This window comes from Myotis myotis, unplaced genomic scaffold (assembly GCF_014108235.1).
Source record: "Myotis myotis isolate mMyoMyo1 unplaced genomic scaffold, mMyoMyo1.p scaffold_m19_p_19, whole genome shotgun sequence".
In the NCBI taxonomy this organism is placed as follows: Eukaryota; Metazoa; Chordata; class Mammalia; order Chiroptera; family Vespertilionidae; genus Myotis; species Myotis myotis.
In genome coordinates this window covers 7,003,892-7,024,679 of record NW_023416323.1, presented here as the reverse complement: position 1 = coordinate 7,024,679, position 20,788 = coordinate 7,003,892, and the positions used below count along the sequence as shown (strand labels likewise).

Here is a 20,788-nt window from a genome sequence, read left to right as displayed (position 1 = left end):
CAGTCCTAAGTGTGAGCACGAAAGAAAGTTGAGGAGCTGAGGACAGAGGACATAGAGAGGGCAAAAGTTCTCCTCTGGGTCCTACATGCACGCCTGAAGAGACAGGGGACTCTCTGAGGTCTGTAGGGGTCCCTAATCCCCGGGCAGTGGCTGCACCTCCCAACCCCCTCCTCCCTTCAAAGACCTCCTCCAAGATCTTTGCTGCTTAATTTCAGCAAATTTAAAAGATGATAATATCCTTATTTTTCTTCAGGAGAGAAAATAACACAGTCAAATTCAAACCTTGCAAAAATCTATACATATAAAAGGCTAAGTGACCATGTGACTGGCCGGTAGGTATGATGCGCACTGACCACCAGGGGGCAGACACTCAATGCAGGAGCTGCTGAGCTGCGGTGACTAGGCAGCAGTGGTTCTGGGGTGATGCACCCAGAACCAGAGAGGAGGGAATCTGATTCCAGGGTGTGTCACTCAAGAACCACCATCTCCCAATCTGGGACCCCTCAGGGGATGTCAGAGAGCCGGTTTCAGACCTATCCATGCAGGTCAGTCCAAGGAACTCCACCTGCTGGAGAGACCATTCTGCAGACACCCTTTGAGCCACAGTGCTGCCCCAGGAGCAGCTGGCTGGGGAGTGGGGAGGGACCACAGGAGGTTGGCTCCAAGGTGTGTCTGCACCCGCCCCCCCATCTCACCCAGTCCTGCCCTGCCGGCCCCTTCTAATTAATTTCCTTTCAATGTGCATGAATCCGTGCACCAGGGCACTAGTAAATAAATAAAATAGAGCCAGAAAATTTCTGGCTGTCCTATTCCTAACAGCTTCTAACTTTAAACATTTTAATTTTTTTCATTATAACCCTAGATTTAAAAGAAAAAATGTAAAGCCCAGCAGGCGTGGCTCTGTGGTTGAGTGTTGACCTGTGAACCAGGAGGTCATGTTCAATTCCTGGTCAGGGCACATGCCCAGGTTGTGGGCTCAATTCCCAGTGTGGGGCGTGCAGGAGGCAGCCAACCAATGATTCTCATCACTGATGTTTCTCCCTTTCCCTCTCCCTTTCCCTTCCTCTCTGAAATCAATAAAAATATATTTTTTAAATGTAGATACTATTGAACTCGCTTTGGCAGCACAAGTGCGAAAAGTCTAGTGATACAGAGATTACCATGGCCCTGTGTGAGGATGGCATGCAAAGTCGTGAAGCGTTCCATATGTCTCATTTGGCAATACAGCATAAACAAATATTGATTGTGTTGTACACCTGAAACTAACATAATATTATATGTCAAATATGTCTGAATTTTTAAAAAGAAAGAAAATACTAATATATGATATGGGTGAGTTTGTACCCTGCTTTTCTTTCCCACATAAGTTAAATTGGGCAGAATATCATCTCCATTCTGTTGTTGATTTTTTTCATTTTAAAAAGTAAACTTTATTTTTGAAACAGTTTTAGATTTACAGAAAAATTTCAAAGATAGAATAGAGTTCCCATAAACCCCATACCCAGTTTCCCCTGTTATTAAAATCTTCTCCTTAGTGGAATACATTTGTTACAATTAAGGAACCACTGTTGACACATTATTATTAACTGATGTCTATACTTTATTCTACTGCATTTTAGTTTAAATATAACTTCACTGAGATGTAATTTAGAAAAAAAAGAGATGTAATTTATTACAATTAACTTCACCCTTTGAAAGTGTACAGTTTGAGTTTTGACATGTGCATTCCCATGTAACCACAATCAAGAATCAGAATATTTCCATCACCCCGCTTTCCCTTCTGTCCCTTTGCCATTAATCCTTTCCTCTGTCCCACAGCCTCGGGCAATAACCAATCTGCTCTCTGTCACTACAGAACTACCTTTTCCAGAATGCTAGCAATGGAATCAGGTAGTATGTAACCCTTCGAGATTAGCTGCTTTCACCTAGCCTAACACATTTGTAATTCACCCACGGTGTCCTGCTTACCAATAGTTCCTTTTTATTACTGAGTAGTGTCCCATGGAATGGATCTACTGCAATGTATTTATCTGTTAACCATTTCAGGGACATTTGGGGTTGTTTCCAGTTTGGGGCAATTATGAAAACAACTGCTTTGAACATTCCTGTACTAGTCATGGATATCCAGGGGTGGGCAAAAGTGGGTTTATAGTTGTTTGAATGGAAAAAGACATGCAGATTTTGATTATTACAATAGCTTTATTAACTCAAAAGACTATTACAATGGCACAGTCTCACTTAGGTACAATCTCATAAGTGCTCAAATTGCCGGTTTTCTTTATTTTTATGCTCTTGTACTCTACTTCCTAAACTCCCTGTTTTGCGTACTCACAACTGTATACCTCCGTTTGCCCACCCCTGTATATGTTTTCATTTCTCCTGAGTAAATACTTAGGAATGGGCTCATTGGGGCCTGTATCTTCAGCATTCTGTGGCTGCATAGATGTATTTCATGACATGTTTTGAGTTCTGCTATCACCTTATCTTGTTATATTATTTATTTGTTCATGTGTTTATTATCTATCTCTTGAGCATTTGTTCTCTGAAAAAGAAGAGAAATAAGAGCCTAAAGCCTGGAGTAGGCTGCTGAGTGACTTTAGAGAAGTTATTTAACCTCTCCATGCTTCAGTTTGCACATTTGTTGAATGGCATGCATAGGGCTGTTGCAGAGATTAAATGAAATAGTAAAGGGCCTGCTATACAGAAAATGCTCAATAAATGTTTGTAGTCATCATTAGTCAAGATGGCTTGGCATATAGATGGCATTCAATGAATATATTGAATGAACGTTAGCCATTCTAAGAGCATCAGCTTTGAAGTCAGACTTCCTGGTTAAAATTCCAGCAAAGCTGCTTAGAGGTGGTGGGACTTTGCTCCCCTTCCTACCTTACTCCCATGCCTGTTTCCTGGCCTGTTAAATGGGGCTCAGGATCCCATCTTCTAGATAAGTGAGGAGACAGGTAAAATCATGTAGTGTTTAGAGAGGTTGGCCAGCTGGGGGAGATTAGCTGTGGGAGCACACTGACCACCAGGGGGCAGCTCCTGGTTGAGCATCTGCCCCCCTGGTGGTCAGTGCACATCATAGCGACCAGTCGTTCTGGTCGTTTGGTTGTAATGGTCGCTTAGGCTTTTATATATATACTAGAGGCCTGGTGCACGAAATTCATGCTTGAGTGTGAGTGTGTGTGTGTGTGTGTGTGTGTGTGTGTGTCGCCACAGCAACCCAGCACTGACTTCCGGTTGGTCGAGCCTTAGATCGTTTTGCATGTTATGGACCCTGGGTTTTTATATATTAGGATAGACAGTATGGAGTTTCCTCAAAAAATTAAATATGGAACTGCCATTTGACCCAGTGACCCCGCTTCTAGAAAAATATCCTAAGAAACCTGAAACACCAATCAGAAAGAATGTATGCACCCCTATGTTCATAGCAGCACAATTTACAATAGCTAAGATCTGGAAACAACCCAAGTGCCCATCAGTAGACGAGTGGATAAAAAATCTGTGGTACATTTACACCATGGAATACTTTGCAGCAGTAAAAAAAAGGATCTCTTAGCCTTTGAGACAGCGTGGAGGGACCTGGAGAGTATTATGCTAAGTGAAATAAGCCAGTCAGAGAAAGACAAATATCACATGATCTCACTCATATGTGGAATCTAAGGAACAAAAGAAACTGATGAACAAAATAGATCCAGAGACATAGAAGCATGGAACAGACTATGGAACCTCAGAGAGAAGGTGGGGGGATGGGCGGGGGGGAAGGGATCAAAGAACTTGTATGCATATATGCATAGCCCATGGACACAGACAATAGGGTAATGAAGGCCTGGGGCAGCCTAGAAGGGGTCAATGGGAGAAATAAATAAATAAATAGATAAGAAAAAAGATCTGTTTAATAGTGTTAAAGAACAAAACAACAAAATAAGTTTTAGGATCTAATTAGCTTTATTAAGTGATTCATTAATTAAGTAGCACTCCATCTAGCAACTAGAAGTGAGCATCAAGGAGTTGTACAAGGAGGAAGGTTTTAATAGGCAGAAAGAGGATGGTACTAAGAAAAGAGTGGATTTTAAAAAATCCTCACCTGAGAATATTTTTTCCATTGATCTGTAGAGAGTGGAAAGGAGGGAGAAGGGGAGAAAGAGAAAGGAGAAAGAGAGAGAGAGAGAGAGAGAGAGAGAGAGAGAGAGAGAGAGGTGAGAGAGATAGATCGTACCTCCTGCATGTGCCTGACTGGAGCCAGGAATTGAACCCACAACCGAGGTACGTGCCCTTGACCAGTAATTGAACCCATGATCCTTTGGGGCCGATATTCCTGAGGCAAACTGGCCAGGGCAAGAGTGAATTTTTCAAGCAAGATCACCTTTCCTTAGGGCAGTGGTTCTCAACCTTCCTAATGCTGCGACCCTTTAATACAGTTCCTCATGTTGTGGTGACCCCCAACCATAAAAATTATTTTTGTTGCTACTTCATAACTGTCATTTTGCTACTGTTATGAATCATAATGTAAATACCTGATATGCAGGGTGTATTTTCATTGTTACAAATTGAACATAATTAAAGCATAGTGATTAATCACAAAAACAATATGTAATTATATATGTGTTTTCCGATGGTCTTAGGTGGCCCTGTGAAAGGGTCATTCGACCCCCAAAGGGGTCGCGACCCACAGGTTGAGAACCGCTGCTTTAGGGGAAGGCATGGTGGTTCTTATCAGGCAGATTACCTCATTAATGTTGATCAAGAAATTCCTGACTGGTTTAAAACTCCACTCATGGGAGAGGCTGGAACTGCAATTAGGTTAGTTATTAAGTTTTGGTTTGGTGACGGGTTTAGCAAAAGTGACTCCATTTTGCCCTAGCCAGTTTGACTCAGTGGCTAGGGCGTTGGCCCTCAGACTGAAGGGTAGCCGGTTCAATTCTGGTCAAAGGCACATACCTCAGCTGCAGACTCGATCCCACACATGTGTGGGAGGCAGCCAACCGATGTGTCTCTATCACATCACATCAATGTTTCTCTCTTTCTATCTTTCCCCTCCCATCCACTCTCTACAAAGGTCAATGGAAAGAGTTTCCCCGAGTGAGAATTAACAAATAAACAAAAAAGTGACTCCATTTTGGCTGTTTCTTTTTAAAAAATATATTTTATTGATTTTTACAGAGAGGAAGGGAGAGAGATAGAGAGTTAAAAACATCGATGAGAGAGAAACATCGACCAGCTGCCTCCTGCACACCTCCTACCGGGGATGTGCCCGCAACCCAGGTACATGCCCTTGACCGGAGTTGAACCTGGGACCCCTCAGTCCACAGGCTGACGCTCTATCCACTGAGCCAAACTGGTTAGGGCTTGCCTGTTTCTTTTTTTAAATTTTTTAAACAATAGCCATTTTATTAATTTCTTGTTCACCAACTTTATTTGTTTCTTATCTATTGTTTGTATTTTTAACTTTTGTTCATGTCCTTTGCCTATTTTTCTATTGTATGTTCACCTTTCATATTGATTTTTTTTTAAAAAAAATATATTTTATTGATTTTTTACAGAGAGAAAGGGAGAGAGATAGAGAGTTAGAAACATCGATGAGAGAGAAACATCAATCAGCTGCCTCCTGCACATCTCCCACTGGGGATGTGCCCACAACCCAGGTACATGCCCTTGACCGGAATCGAACCTGGGACCTTTCAGTCCGCAGGCCGACGCTCTATCCACTGAGCCAAACCGGTTTCGGCTCATATTGATTTTTAAATGCTCTTTACATATGATGGAAGAAAGCTTTGCTTGCCATTCATATGTTGTCACTTCTCTTTTTCCTTGATGTATTGAAATGGATCATTTTTATTAACCCGAATCTACCTTACCCGCCTTTCCTATTTCTATCCTTTGAGGGTCACCTCCTCACCACCACCTCCAGGAAGCCTTCTCTATAGAAGGCTCTTTAGAGATGATTATTTGTTTCTCTCAGAACCCCAAAATAAGAAGGCCTGATAGCCTATCCTGAATAAGCCCTTGGAGCAGGTCTGTCACCAGGCTTATTCCAGGGGTCTGATCTCTGGCAGATTCCCAACTAAGTTACAAGGGTGCTTCCTGCAAAATGGGTTCTAGAGCCTAATGCCTTGCAATTTGTGCAGCGCATTGAAGAGGCAAAGGCTGTACCTGGCTCTCCTATCACTGTGACCCGACTAAAGTGCAGACATTTCAGTTACTAGCCTTGTATGTGTGATGTTTTTTGTTTGTTTAAATATGTTTTTATTGATTTCAGAGAGGAAGGGAAAGGGAAAGAGAGATAGAAACATCAATGATGAGAGAGAATAATTGATCAGCTGCCTCCTGCACCCCCCCCCCCCCCCCCCCCCCCACTGGGGAACAAGCCTGCAACCTGGGCATGTGCCCTTGACTAGTATTGAACCTGGGACCCTTCAGCCCGCAGGCCGTTACGCTCTATCCACTGAGCAAACCCTGCTAGTGCTTGTGTATGTTTTTTTTTAAATGGTAACTCTGTACGGATAAAAAGTTCAAAAGTGTGCAAAACCAAGAATGTTTAATGCTGGCGAGGCTACTTTATTTAAAGGGCATAGTCCCTCTGAACGTGGTGGGGTGTGAATTGGATCCCTGTAACACAATTTGGCAATGTGTGTCCCAGGCCATGTGGAGGCAGCAGAGGGCAGTTAGCGAGAGCCTGGGAGTCAAAGCTGGGGATGAATCCAAGCTCTGCCCCTTAGCTTGTGAGACTTGAGCAAAGTTATTTCTGTAAGCCTCAGGTTCCTCATCTGCGAAACAGGGGTGGTCATAGCTACTGTTGTTAAAATTACATGGCCTAGTGCCATGCACAGAAATGCTAGAAACATGGAAACGGTTACTATTATTAAATCTTAAAAATGTGCATTTCTTCTGACCCAGCAGTTCCATTTGTGATAATCTATTCAAAGGAAATAATGGCAATAATTATTATTATTTTAATTTTTATTTATTGATTTGAGGGGGAGAGAGAGAGAGAGAGAGAGAGAGAGAGAGAGAGATGTTCATTTATTTATGCATTCATATTATGTATGTGCCCTGATCGGGGATTGAACCCACAATCTTGGCATATCAGGATGACACTCTAACCTACTGAGCTACCTGGCCAGGGCCAAAGGCAATAATTACCGATGTGCACAAATATTTGCCTGCTTTGACTTATTTGTGGGGAGAGATTATTTATAATAGCAAAATATTTATCACAGCTTAGAAGGTCAACAAGAAAAAGACTAATTAATGGTCACCCTGGCCCCATTGCTCACTTGGTTGAAGCGTCCTCCCAAACAACAAAAGGTTGGTGTGTAATTCCTGGTCAGGGCGCATATCTAGGTTATGGTTAGATCCTGGCTGGGCATGCATAAGGGGGCAGCCGATACATGTTTCCCTCTCACATTTCACATCAATGTTTCTCTCTATCTCTCTGGGTGAGAATTAAAAAAAACTAAAAAGCTAAAACTAATGATCTTGAAGAATACTTAATGGCATGGGAAGTATTGGTGATATTTACACTCTTGTTTAAAAAGATGCAAAATTCTTTACTATTTTTTACATATTTAAAATTTTTCAATTATAGTTGACATCCATTATTATATTAGTTTCAGATGTACATCATAGTGGTTAGAATTTATATACTCACCAAGTGATCCCTTTCATACATAGTTATTACAATATTATTGACTATATTCCTCATGCTATACTCTACATCTCCATGACTATTTTCTACCTACCAATATATGCTTCTTAATCCCTCACCTTTTTTACCAGTCCTCCAATCCCACTCCCGTCTGGCAACCATCAGTTTGTTCTCTGTAAAAAGATACAAATTTCTTCATAAATGTGTGTTTCTGGTTCTATTAAAAAATGTAGTTAAAAATACAGAAAAAAAAATGACTCATCATGCATTTATTCATTCATTGCTTCCTAAGACATTAATTAAATGTCTATTATGTGCTAGACACTGTGCTGGGGCAGGGGAGATGCATTAAACATTTAAGAGTATCTCTGAGGAGATGGAATTACAATTCATCCAACCATCCATTCAACAAACGTTTATTGAGCATCTAATCTACATGCCAATAACGCCAGGCCCTGGGCACGTACAATGAACAAAACACAAACATCCACACTCTCATGGAGCCAACATTCCAGCAGGAGAGACAACCAAAAATCAACAACTATGAATAGCTGATTATCCAGTATGTTAAAAGGTGTTTTGAGCAACAGAAAATAAGAAAAAACAGACAAGGTAAGGGATTTACTAGCATGTAAGAAGAATATTTGCTGCTGCTGTTAGGGTGGGAGGAACAGTCCCATTGATAAGCTGTCATTTGAGTAAAACCCTGAAGGAGCAGAGGGAAGGAGCGGAAAGAATACCTGGGGGAAGGGTGTTTCCAGATAGAGGGAACAGCCACCGCAAAGACCTTGAAGTGGAAGAGCACCTGGTATTTTTCTGGAAAAGCAAAGTCCTGGAGCCCAGTGAGTGAAATCATGGAACATGTTGTCCGAGTTTAGTTTATGATTTCTGGTGTGGTATGTGTCTGTGTGTATATATATATACATATATATATATATATATATATATATATATATATATATATATATTTAAAATTTTATTTAAAAGGTTAAGATCAAATAGAATCTTGGTTCCAGGTAAAGTTCCCGGACTCAGACAGACAGACCGTCGTCCAAAACTCATTATTTACTTCTTGTAATCCCAAACCCTTCTGAGCCTCAGTTTCTTTATCTGTAAAACTGTTATCAATAATACAATCGGGTTGCAGTGAGTGTTCAGCAAGACAATGCCTTGCCGGGTGTCTGGAAGATAGTAAATGCTTAAGAACTGTTTCTGGTCATTATTGTCCATTACTGCCTTCCAACCCCTGAACTTCTTTCCGGGGAAGGTGGGAATGGCCATTACAAGAGAATAGTCATTTCCCCTTTAAGAACTAGAGTGGGCTGGGATCCAGCCTCCCCGCACCTTTTCCAAATTTCCCAATCCCGGCTTGGCATTTTCCGCCCGAAGGTCTCCGATTGGACAATCTGCACCAATCAGAGGCTGGAGCGGGCGCTGCCAGGCGCTCATCTCCGCCCCTAAGCGGGCCCTGCCCCCTACCCGGTCAGCCCTGTTGCTATAGGGACTGGTGGGCGGCGAAGGGGGAAAGCCCCGGATGTTCGTTGGGTATTCAACATGGCGGCGGCAGTGGCCGCGGTGGCGGCGGCACAGGAGACCTGAGGGCGACGCGAAGGCGGGAGTTCCGAGCCGAGCAGCCAGGCCGCGAGCGTCTACGGCGTCGAGCCGGTAGGATAAGCAGTCTGGCCAGGGTAATGGGGTGGTCTGGGCGGTGGAAGCGGAGTGGGTTAACGTAGTAAAGAGGGGGCGGGGCCGCTGGGGTCAAAGTTCACTCGTGGAGGGTAGGGTCGCGCCGCGTGTCGAGGGTCAGTGGTAGAGGAGGTCAAAGGTCAAACTAACGAAGGGGGTGTGGCCAAGGGTAGCGCAAAGTTCGAAATTTGAAGTGGGGGGCGTGCTAGAGGGAGGTGGGGCGAGTGTCAAAAAAGGGGGTTAAAATAATTTGAGGAGAGGGTGCGCCTCCGATGGTCAGAGGTCACAATCTTGGGGGGATAGGAGGACAGGTGGAAGGTTAAGGCAGCAACCAGTGGGGCAGATGAATGAGATTTAGGTTGGGGGGCATCTTTTATGGGATCAAAGGTGAGGCATGGACAAAGGGGAGAAATCAAGGGTCAAAAGTTAAAACCCAAGTGGGACATATTGCCCGGATGGGGTGGGGGACAGGACATCCAAGGGAGAGGTCAAAGGTGATATTTGGTGGGCGAGAGGGGAGCCCCCTTCCACAAATAATGACAATAATAGCAAACAGTCATGAAGCCCTATGTGTCAGGCCCTGTGTATATTGAATCCTGACTGCAGCCCGGTGGGGTTGGTGCCTTACTAAAGGCTACGTGACTGGCCCAGGGTCACATAATGAGGAAGTTTGCAGCTGGGATTCGAACTCTGAAGTTCTGGGCTGAGTTCTATGCCTCTTAAATAATCACAGTATCGGTTAATCTTTAATGTGGGTTAGCACACCGCTCAGTGCCCTGTGTGCCTGGTCTTATTATACCACAATCTTGTGACGTGGGCACTAAATAGACCCACTTTACAGACAGAAAAGTGAGGTTCAGAGAGCTTCTGCTAAGTCACAGGCAGATTCCAGGCTGGGTCTGAATCCCAGAGCTCCCACCCCTGCTCACTACATTGTGAATTGCTGAAGGTCTGTCTTTTTTTTTTTTTTCTCATATATATAGATTTTAGAAAGGAAGGGAGAGGGAGAGAGAGAGAAACATCAGTGATGAGAGAGAATCATTGATTGGCTGCCTTCTGCCCGCCCCCCACTGGGGACCGAGCCCACAGCCCGGGCTGACGCTCTATCCACTGAGCCAAACTGGCTAGGGCTGAAGGTCTGTTTTTGGAAGCAGAGACTGGGCAAGGCTGGGCCACTCCCTGAGCAGGAAAGGATTGTCTGTTTGGCCTCCATGGAAGGGTGTGATCTGGGAAGAGAGGCTCCCCTGGGCTTATGGGATGGGGTGTTTGTGGGTGGCCTGGAGTCCAAGTATGTCTAATGGGCTTCTGGCTGGGAGGGTGTCCTTGGGTGGTACCCTGTACAAAGTTGGGTGTTTTCTCTACTTAAAACCCTAAGCTCTCATCCTGGTCCTCAATTGCTCCCCCTTCATTTCCTCCTGCTCTCCCATTCCTCGCCTCAGTCCAACCACATTGGCCTCTGCTGTTCTTCAACTCTGTAGACTGACACCTGCAGGTCTTTGACCTTGTTCTCTGTGCCTGGAATCCTTTCCCACCCTGCCCCTCTCATTTGTCACTCACCCACAGCCCTACCAGGACCACCAGCTCTCCCTGCCCTCAGACACTCTTTTTTTTTGTTTTCTCCCAGCCCTCACTCTGTCCTTACCTTGGTTGTCAGCCTCTCCCACTAAAATGTGAGCTCCTCAATGGGCAGAAATTGCTCCATGTTGCTCTTGCCCTGAATCCTCACTGACGCGCTGCCTGGCTTGTGGGGATGCTCTGTTGTGGGGGTTGAATGTTGGGTGCTGTGCTGGGTGCGGGAACTGTAGCAGTGGACAAGACACGTGGAGCCTGGGGCTCTGGGTCCCTTGGTCGGAGAAGACATGGTCTGCGAGGACGTGTTCAGGGAGCCAGGAGAGTGCCCGGACCTGGCCCCCAAGCTGGGCTGGGGACTGTCCCTGGGAACATCCCCTGGGTAAGTTCTGAAGGATGAGTAGGGCGAATGGGAAATGGCAAACCAGGCAGGAGGAAAAGTTCTGTCTGTGAGTGGAGGCCAGGGATGGATACAGAGTTGGGGGCTTGTCAGTCACAAGCAGCCTGTAGGCTTACACCTGCAGGCCTGTGGGAGACCACTAGGGTGCCCAGTCTGGGAGGGGGATGGAGCAGAGGTGGAGGAATAGCTGCCTGTGTCTGTGGAGCTGTGAGGCAATACTAGGGAGCAGTTCAGAAAGCAGACACGAGCAGGGATGCCGGGTTCTCACCCGCTCCATCACTCACAGGCTGTGTGACCGTGGGCAGGTTGCTTAACTTTTCTGGGCCTCAGTTTCCTCTTCTGGAAAACGGGCCTAATGATAGTGGCTACCTCACAGAATTGCTGTGAGGATGCACAGTGTCCAGTGTGCCCAAGGCCTGGCACACAGTCGGTGCTGTGTGTGCACTAACTTGATGTTGCTGCTGCTCCTGCTACCTCAGAGATGATGGAGGGGCCTCTCTCTGCCTGCCTCCTGGCTTTCTCTAGCAGCCACCCGTCCCTGGCTCTAGCAGTGTCACTGAGTGGGTGGACTCTCCAGGCAGCCTTGTGAGGCCAGCCCAACCCTTGTGGTGCAAGCTCACTCAGCATCTCAGGGCTCAGCACAGGGAAGGAGCAGAGGGGCTTGGCGTTGAGGACCCACGTTCTGGTCCCTGCCCTGTCACTTACCAGCCATAGGACCTTGGGCAAGAGATTCTTATGTGCCAGTTTTGTTCCTTGTGATACATTTTAGACTATCAACAAAAATAGAGTTTTCAGTATACCAGAACACCGACATCTCCAGCATCCGGCCTGGGACAGAACATGTAGTGGATGCAGTTAAAAGCTCCACTCCTCTGCCCACCCCTCCCAGTCCTTCCTGCCAATGGCTGCTCCTGTCCTGGAATTTGGTGTATAGCGTTTCTCTGCAGGCTGTCACACTTTCGCTGTCCTGAATTATATTCACAAATGCTAGAGCAATAGCTCTCAACCCCAGCTGCACATTGCTATGTAGTGTAGTCACCTAGAGAGCTTTCAAAACACTGTTGCCCAGGCCCACCATAGATATTCTGCCGGGTTCCTGGCCGGGGCGGGGGGTGGGGGGGGTGCAGCAATAGTATGAGGTTCTCAGGAACTGCCAGGGTTGACCACCACCATTTTACAGGTCATGTAAGTGGCATCACGATGAGCAGTCTGCTTCTATGCAGCATTAGGGTTGGGTATTTCTTTGTGTGGATGTGTGTAGGTCTAGGGCAGTCATTTGTTTTCCTTGCTGTCGAGTGTTTCTTTTTGTGATTTCTGCCACATAGGAGTTCACTTTTCGGTGGCCATTTAAGTGGTTTCCCATTGAGACTGTAACAAACAGCACTGCAGTGAACCTTCTAGAAAGTGTTTCCTTTTGTACTATCAATGGCCAGAGTCTCTCGAGCACATGTCTTGCTTGCCTTCCAAATTGCTTTCCTGAATGTTTGTACAGTGTGCTTCCCAATAGGACTTGCGGGTTCCCTTTCCTCTGCGTCCTGCTTTGGGCACTTTGGTGGCTCTTGCTGAGATGATTTATTCAGTCATGAGATGGTAGGTTTTATGGCCTTCCAGGCTGGTGGGGCACAGTTGGGGAGATGGTTCATGTGATGGGCTTAGGTGGGGCCTGACAAGCACCGCTGAGCCCCAGAGGGCTTCGACCTTTGCCTTCTAGGGCATCTGGGACAGTGACTGCAGCTTTGACCCAGCTCTCCTTGGGCTTCTCCCACGGCACACAGTTGGGGAAGGAAACTATACTGCCTTGGGCCTCCTCAGGAAGGAGGCAGGGAAGAAGAAGGTGAAGCTTGGAAGGGAAGGACAAAACCTTGCTACACTCATGTGTCTGACCATTGGTCCCAGTGGTGACCAACACAGCCATTGGCCCATCCCTCTTTCCATGGCCCATTGTATTATAGTACAACTAGAGCCCCAGTGCACGAAATTCTTGCACAGGTGGGGTCCCTAGGCCTGGCCGGTGATCAGGGCCTACTGGAGCCAGGCTGACCGGGGCCTGCCAGCCAGGGGGAGGGACTGCGGGAGGTTTGCCGGCCAGGGGGAGGAACCGGGGGAAGTTGGCTAGCCATGGGAGGTTGGCTGTGGGAGTGCACTGACCACCGTGGGCCGCTCCTGCATTGAGCGTCTGCCCCCTGGTGGTCAGTGCGCATCATAGCAACTGGTTGACTTGTCTGTTCCGGTCGTTCAGTTATAACTGTCACTTAGGCTTTTATATATATAGATGAAAGAGACAGACTTGTCCTCAGCCAGTGACAGCCCAGAGTGGTCGGGGCTGGGATAGGGAAGGCACATGGACTGTAGGAACCCAGAGGCGGTGCCTGTCACAGCCTGGGAAGTCATTGAGAACTTTCTGGAGGAAACATCTGATCAATAAGAGTGAGACAGGTCTACAAAGAAGATGGAAAGAATATAACAGTGAGGATGGAAAGTACAAAGGCCCTCAGGTCCAAATTAGTTTGGGATGGTCAAGTATCATCAAGGAGGCTAGTGTGGCAGAGTGGGCAATGAGATTGGGGAGGTGGGGAGGATGTGGAAGGTAGAGCAGGTGCTTTCAGATTGAGGGAAGGATGGATTTCACTGTGTGTAATGGAGAGTCATTGGAGGGCTTTAAGCAATGTCTAGTTTCCTTTCATAAAGATTTCTCAGGCTACCCTGTGGGGAACAGATCATGGAGGGCAGTGGCAGGGAGACCCGAGGGGAGGCACTGTGATAGTTGAATAGAAGAGGGGGCATAGGACGAGGGTGGCAGTGATGGAGGAGGGTTAGATGTGCTGACCAAGATTTACACACATTAACTCATTTGATCTTCACAACAACCTACAAGGTAGGTACTGTTATCATCCCCATTTTAGAGATGAGTAAACTGAGATCCAGAGAAGAATGTTACTTGTCTAAGGTCACACAGCAGGCAAGTGGCAGAGGCAGGACTTAAACTCCACACCTTCGGGCCCCAGAGTCGCTGCTTGTTGTGGTTACTTGCAGTGATTTGGAAGTGTTTTTTGTTTTTGTTTTTATTGATTTGAAAGAGAGAGGAGGGGAGAGGGACAGAGAGATAGAAACATCGATGAGAAATATTAATCGGCTGCCTCATGTACACCACCTACTGGAATTGAGCCCGCTACCCAGGCATGTGTCCTGACTCGGAATCAAGCAGTGATCTCATGGTTCCTAGGTTGACACTCAACCACTGAGCCACACCAGCTGGGCCCAGGCTGCTCTTTAGATGGAAGCTCCTTGGGAGCCTGTTCAACCTGCATAGTTTCCGGACTCTGGGTCCCTATCTCCCTCAGGGACCCCCACATCCCTCTTCCCTTTTTTGTCTATCACCTCATCCCTCCTTATCCTGCTGGCTCACCGTGAGCCAGACTTCCTGGCCAGACGCCGCTTGGGGTGTCCCCAGCAGCTGTTTCTCCCATCAGCCGAGCCGGGTGGCCACAGATGCAGCCAGCAGGAAGCAGTCTCCTTCCAAGGCACAGTTAGGGAAATGGGACCCTTCCCGCCCCAACCACCCATCCGGGGCTGGGGCTTATTGTCTGCCAGCTGCCTTGGCCCACAGGAAGGGTGGGGGGGTAAGGAGGGTAGGAAGGGCAGCTTTCCTAAGTCCCAGGGAGCCAACCATGGCAGATTCGGCAGAAGCCACTATTCACTGTAGCCTGTCTCCTGGGGCCCTCTGGTCCCACCCTGACCTTCCCCAGGATGCGAGGTGATATGCTGCCGCCCTCAGGGCCACACTGGCCACACATGTCCTTCAGCCTGACCCCACTTTCCCCAGCTGGGGCCCCTGAGGAGAGACATTCGTAGCCTGTTGGGAGAATTGGAGGAGATAAGGCTATAGAGTGCTTTAGCGCATTGCCTGGCACACGGTAAGCTGGGGGTAGGTGTCCTCCTCTGGGCTGCAGCCTCCTCCTCACCTCTCCCAGCCTCTAGTGACACTGCACTAACCCCAGCTCCCTGCTTACTAGGCGCTGGATCGTGCTTTACGGCCATCAGCACAGTGGCACCACCCGCAGACCCTGAGGAGGAGGTGTTATTAACCTCATTTCTCTTTTCCTGCATTTTAATTTTCAGAAGACACATTTTTGCTCCATGTGCATGTGTTATCTAGTCTCCTAAGTAATCACTGAGACACTGAGCCCAGCACAGAAGGGCATACAGTGACAAGGACCTCTCTTTCCCGTTCTGGCTGGCTGTTCCTCTCCCAGAGGCAGCCATTGTTCCCAGTTCTCTTTTTTGTGGTATTTGTTCCTACACATGTTCTCCCCCCTTTGTTTTTACGCCAGTGGAGCCAACTTCCCATGTTTGTATTCTGTCCTGCCCCCTTGCATTTTTCACTTTATTTATTTATTTTTTGTTAAGTATATTTTTATTGATTTCAGAGAGGAAGGGAGAAGGAGAGAAAGAAACATCAATGATGGGAGAGAATCGTTGATTGGCTGCCTCCTGCACGCCCCCTACTGGGGATGGAGCACACAACCCGGGCATGTGCCCATAACTGGAATTGAACCTGAGAGCCTTTGGTCTATAGGCCGACGCTCTATCCAGTGAGCCAAACCAGCTAGGGCAGCATTTTTCACTCTTAAGTTCTGTGTCAGGACAGAGTGCTTCCTTGTGCTGGTGGTGGCTGTCATGTTCCGTGGCATGCCGATGGCCAGTCAGGCCTTCTGGGCTTTCCCTCCTCTGAACAGGGCTGCACATGCCTGGGAAACAGCTGTGGATTCACCTCTGGAGTTGGGCTGGGGTCCAGTAGCTCGCCGGCAGTGTCCTGGGCTTCCTGAGAGCACGTTCCCCTTTATACCCTCATCCCAGTGGCTGATGGCACCAAGGTTTCCTCACCTGCTGGTCATGTGGACAGGGTGTTATCTGATGCTTCAAAGTTTGCCTGTCAGATAGGTACCAAATGACTCTTGTTGTGGCTCTGATTTTAACATGAGTAAACTCTTTATGTTTATTGAAAGCCATCTGGGCCTCCTTTTCTGGGAGCTGTCTATTCATGATATTTTTACTTTACCTGAGAAGTGGAAACTAAGGTATAGCCTGGAAACTCCACAGCAAGTAAGCCTGACCCCGACTTGAACCCAGGCTTACCTGGCTCCAGTTTGTAGCTCTTTTTTTTCCTCTTTCCAATTTGTAGCTCTTAACCTGTCTGACACAGTGAAGGGCATGGATTCTGGAGCCGGCTTTGCCACTACTGGCTGTGTGATCCCAGACAAGTCACTTCACCTCTCTGTGCCTCAGTGTCATCTGTAAAATGGGATGTTAATGGTATCTCTTCATAGGGTTGTCTTGAGGTTATAAATGCATAATCATCAAGTGCTCAAAGACAGTTATCTGCTAGCATTACTACTCAGTATTAGTCTATATTGTAGTATTCACAGAAAGTACTATTCTTTCTGTGAACTAATGTATTGGATCTTCCCAGCACCCCCAAGTTGTAGGTGTTACTATTCCCCTTTCATAGGGGAGGAAATTGAGAACCTGGGAGACTTGCCTGGGGTCACAGAGCCAGCGGGGCTGGGATTTGGCCCCAGGCTGCTGGCTGCCCAGTCTGGCTCCAACCACTATGACACACCACCTGTGCTACCCCCTTAACTAAGCCTCCCTCCCGCCCCCTCTTGTCTCCTCAGTCCAGGCAGGCTGCAGCAGAACTATGAAGGGGAACACCTTGACAGATGGGGTCATCAGGCAGGGTCCCCACATAGGGCCTCCCTCTTGGGCCCTCCCTCCTTCCTCTCCAGGTGTCCCAGCCTGGAAACTCCTGATAAAGGAGCATTGTGCTATGGTTTCGGCTGGCTTTCCCAGTCTGGTTTCAGCCACTCCCACACCAGGGAAGTAGCCTGCTGTCCTGGGCCTCCCCCCACCTCTCCTCCTCTCTCTCTGCCCTTCCCTCCTCAGTCAGTGCTGGGAATGGGGAGAAAGTAGGACATTGCAGGAGGGCAGGGCTCTTCTGTATATCAGCCCCCAGGTGAGGATTCCCCCAGGGAGTTCTGCCTCCTCTCTCCCTAGGGACCCCTCCTCTGCTGTCTTCGGTGGCCTCCACAGCCCCAGTCCCCTTCCCCCACACTTCCACAGCATCCTGGCCCCAGGTTATTTGACTCTGAAATGCCATGTATATATACACATAGAAAAGTGAATATCAGTTTGATAGATAATGACAAGGTGAATAGACACTTCACCCACCACACCAAGGTAAAGACAGAGAGCTCAGCATCCTAGAAGCCCCCATCACCCCCTTGATCACAACTCCACTGGTAATCACTCCCCTTATCTCGGGAGTCACCATGTCCCTGTGTTTCCGGGTAGCTTTTACCAGGTGTGCATCCCTGAATTCTGGAGTGCCACCTTGCCTGCTTTTGAACTTCACATAAATGGGATCCTTTGCATGTCCTTGTTTGAGTCTACCTTCTTTCATCCTCTGTCCCCATGTTTGCATGTATTGTCAGTTCATTCACCCTCCTTGCTGTGTGGGATCCTATGCTGTGAACAAATCATAACTTAGTTCTCTGTCTCCTGCTGTGTAGGGGTGAACATCCTCTTTGAATGTGCCCACTGTGCGTGTGTGCATGAATTTCTCCAGGGAATAGGTGCAGGGTGCTCCGGTCAGAGGGTAGGGTATCATCACCGTTAGTGGACCCCGCCCTGCAGCTCTCCAGAGTGCTTGCACCTGTGCACACACCCAATCCTCACCAGCACTTGGTTTGTCATACGTTTGAATTAACCTTGAAACACTTTATATTCTGTTCATCTGCAAAAGTAACACGTGCTTGTTATCATTGAGATGAGTCCCTCATGTCATTTTCTCCTCCCTGTGTTCCTGTCCATGCCAGCTCTTACCTGTCCTACCTACAGGAGTCAAGTGCTTATTCCTGGATAAGCCTTGTGCTGGGGGCATGGGACCCAGAGTTGAACACAACAGGCTCTGTCACTGAGCTCAATCCTAGTAGGGGACACAGAGACTGGAAAAAAAGCCCCATCTCCCCTCAGTGACCTTGTTTGGGTAACAGGCATCCCATCCATCCTCTCAATTGGGCCAAGAATCTGGTATCATCCTGACTCATCTTGCCCTTTTCCTCCATATCCATGAGATCAGGAAAGCCTGTTGCTCTACCTTCAGAATAGAACCTGGTGCCTTTCCCTCTTCTTTATCGTTACCCCCAATTCAACCCACCCTCATCTCCCCCCTGGGCCGTTCAGCAGTATCCTCCCTCCTCCCTTCCCGCTGGCTCCATAGTCTGCCCCCACAGAGGCCAGAGGGAGCCTGAGTCACATCATGACCCTTTCCTGCTGGGGACCCTCCCGTGGCTTCATTTCTCTTAGGAAATGCCTCCAAGGCCCCACAAGATTCTTGTCCAGTTTTTCTTTTCTCAAGGATATTTTTTCCATTGATTTTTAGAGAGAGTGGAAGGGAGGGGGGGGGGGAGAGAGAGAGAGAGAGAGAGAGAGAGAGAGAGAGAGAGAGAGAGAGAAGAGAGACACATTGATTGGTTGCTTCCCGCATGCACCTGACTGCAACCCAGGTACATGCCCTTGACCAGGAATGGAACCCATGACTCTTTGGACCCCAGGCCAGTGCTCTAACCACTGAGCCAAAACCCACCAGGGCTGGCCCGGCTTTTCTGCTCACCATTGCTGTACCATTCCTAGAGCAGTCTAGGCTAGGCCCTGTCTCAGGGCCTTTGTTCATGCTGCTCTTTCAGAAACTTGTCTCTCTTGCCCCCCCACCTTCCCCTGCTTGATTTTCTCTATAGCACTCATCATTACTACTTACATTACATTATGATTTGTGGTTCTGTTGGTTTATTGTCCCCACTGTCCATAACTTAGCTTTATAACTTAGCTTACTGTGTCCCTTTGCTATATTCTCAGAGCATGATGTGTAGTAGTCGCTCAGTAAACACTGGTGGACCAATGTGAATGAATGAATGAATGAATGAGCTATAATAAGTAGGAGTGTCATTGCCAGAATGTAGGATGGGGACCCGCCCTGGGTGAGGAGTACAGGGCAGGCTTCCTGAGGAGGAAATGGCACTTGCAGTTAGCTTAGAGAGGAGGAGGGTAGGGGCACTGGTGGCGGAGGGAGCTGCCTGTGCAGGAGTTTAGGCGGGAGCATGCAGGGGCACTTGAGGACCTGAAGAAAGACCAACATCAGTGTCAGTTCTCCAGGTGGTCTGGATTCGAATGATCACAGCCACTCGAGCCTCTCTCTGTCTCAGTTTCTTTCTCTCTCTAGACCTGAGGTTACTCTGGGTGTCTGGACATCTCTGTCTCAGTTTCTTTCTCTCTCTAGACCTGAGGTTACTCTGGGTGTCTGGACATCTCTGAAGTTCTGCCCCTAACATCCTTCCCCAGGGCCTGGCATGAAAATGTGAATCTGATTGTTTTTTTCTTCCCACAAATACTCTGGAGTGCCTGGCCCTTAGTGGCCTCCAGGGAGACAGTGGTAGATAAATAGACCCAGTTGCTACCCAGTTTGGAGCCTGCCTCCGGGACTCTGAGCCTTCTGAGGCACCCCTGCCTGGAGGCAGGAGGAGGCCTGAAATAGTCTTGGGCCTGGGCGCCTTTATTCCTCAGGCTGATTGAGTAAAAGGAAAACAAATTGAGGGTTTGCAGTGCCAGGCCCAGTGACCTACACAGCACCACCCACTTCTGCCTAATCCTTCCTGGAATCCCAGAAGGTGGCTACGACCATCAGACCTGCTTCACAGATGAGGGTGAGAGTGACACCAGTGGTGTGTGCTTGGCTCACCCTGCAAGCTGGTGCTGAGCACATGTGGTGGCATCTCCTTGTGGTGCTAATTTGCATTCCCCTGGTGGCAGGTCAGGAGAAGGAGCTCTCCACATGTTTTCGAACATCCCGAGAGCCTGTCCTGTGAAGTAGCCCTTCATGTCGCGTGCCTGTTTTTCCCTTGGGCTGTCTGCGTGTTTATCTCTGAGTTAAATTAAATCCTAGATTCTGGAGGAGAGCCTTTGTTTCTAAGATGTGACACTATCTTCTCCCAGTCTGCAGCTTGCGTTTTCACTTTTTAAATTGTCTTTCGATGAACAAAAGTGCTTAATTTTAATGTCAAATGTGTCACTCATTTCCTTTGTAGTTTTATGGTTCTGCTTTTCACATTTATTCTATTTGTTCTGGAATTGGTGTGTGTGTGTGGTAAGCATCCAGTTTTATATTTTCCACCTAGATCCCCATTTATTAAAAACAGACCAACTTTTCTCCACTGCAGCCCTGATCATAAATCATGTCTCTGTCTAAGTGGGCCTGTTTCTGGGAGCTCTCTTCCTTTCTCACTCTGTTTTTCTATTCCCGTAGCAATACTACACTGTCCTAATTTTAGTTATAATAAGTCTAGATCATGAGAAAACAAGCCCTCCCACTTATCTTGGTCATTCTTGGCTTTTTGTAATTTTGTTTAAATATTAGACAAGCATCTGTCACA

General features: G+C 47.4%; 1 protein-coding gene across 3 annotated transcripts in view; it reads left to right on the top strand.

Moving 5' to 3' along the window:
• The first annotated feature begins 9,124 nt into the window (after positions 1 to 9,124).
• PAK4 (p21 (RAC1) activated kinase 4) overlaps positions 9,125 to 20,788 on the top strand; it is a 56,339-nt gene continuing 44,675 nt past the window's right edge. For 2 of the 3 annotated variants that reach the window (XM_036345638.1, XM_036345637.1), the window contains exon 1: positions 9,127 to 9,313. The gene's annotated coding sequence lies outside the window, so the exon portion shown is untranslated. Of the gene's footprint in view, positions 9,314 to 20,788 lie in introns of all 3 variants that reach the window. The other variant, XM_036345641.1, reaches the window with a different exon arrangement.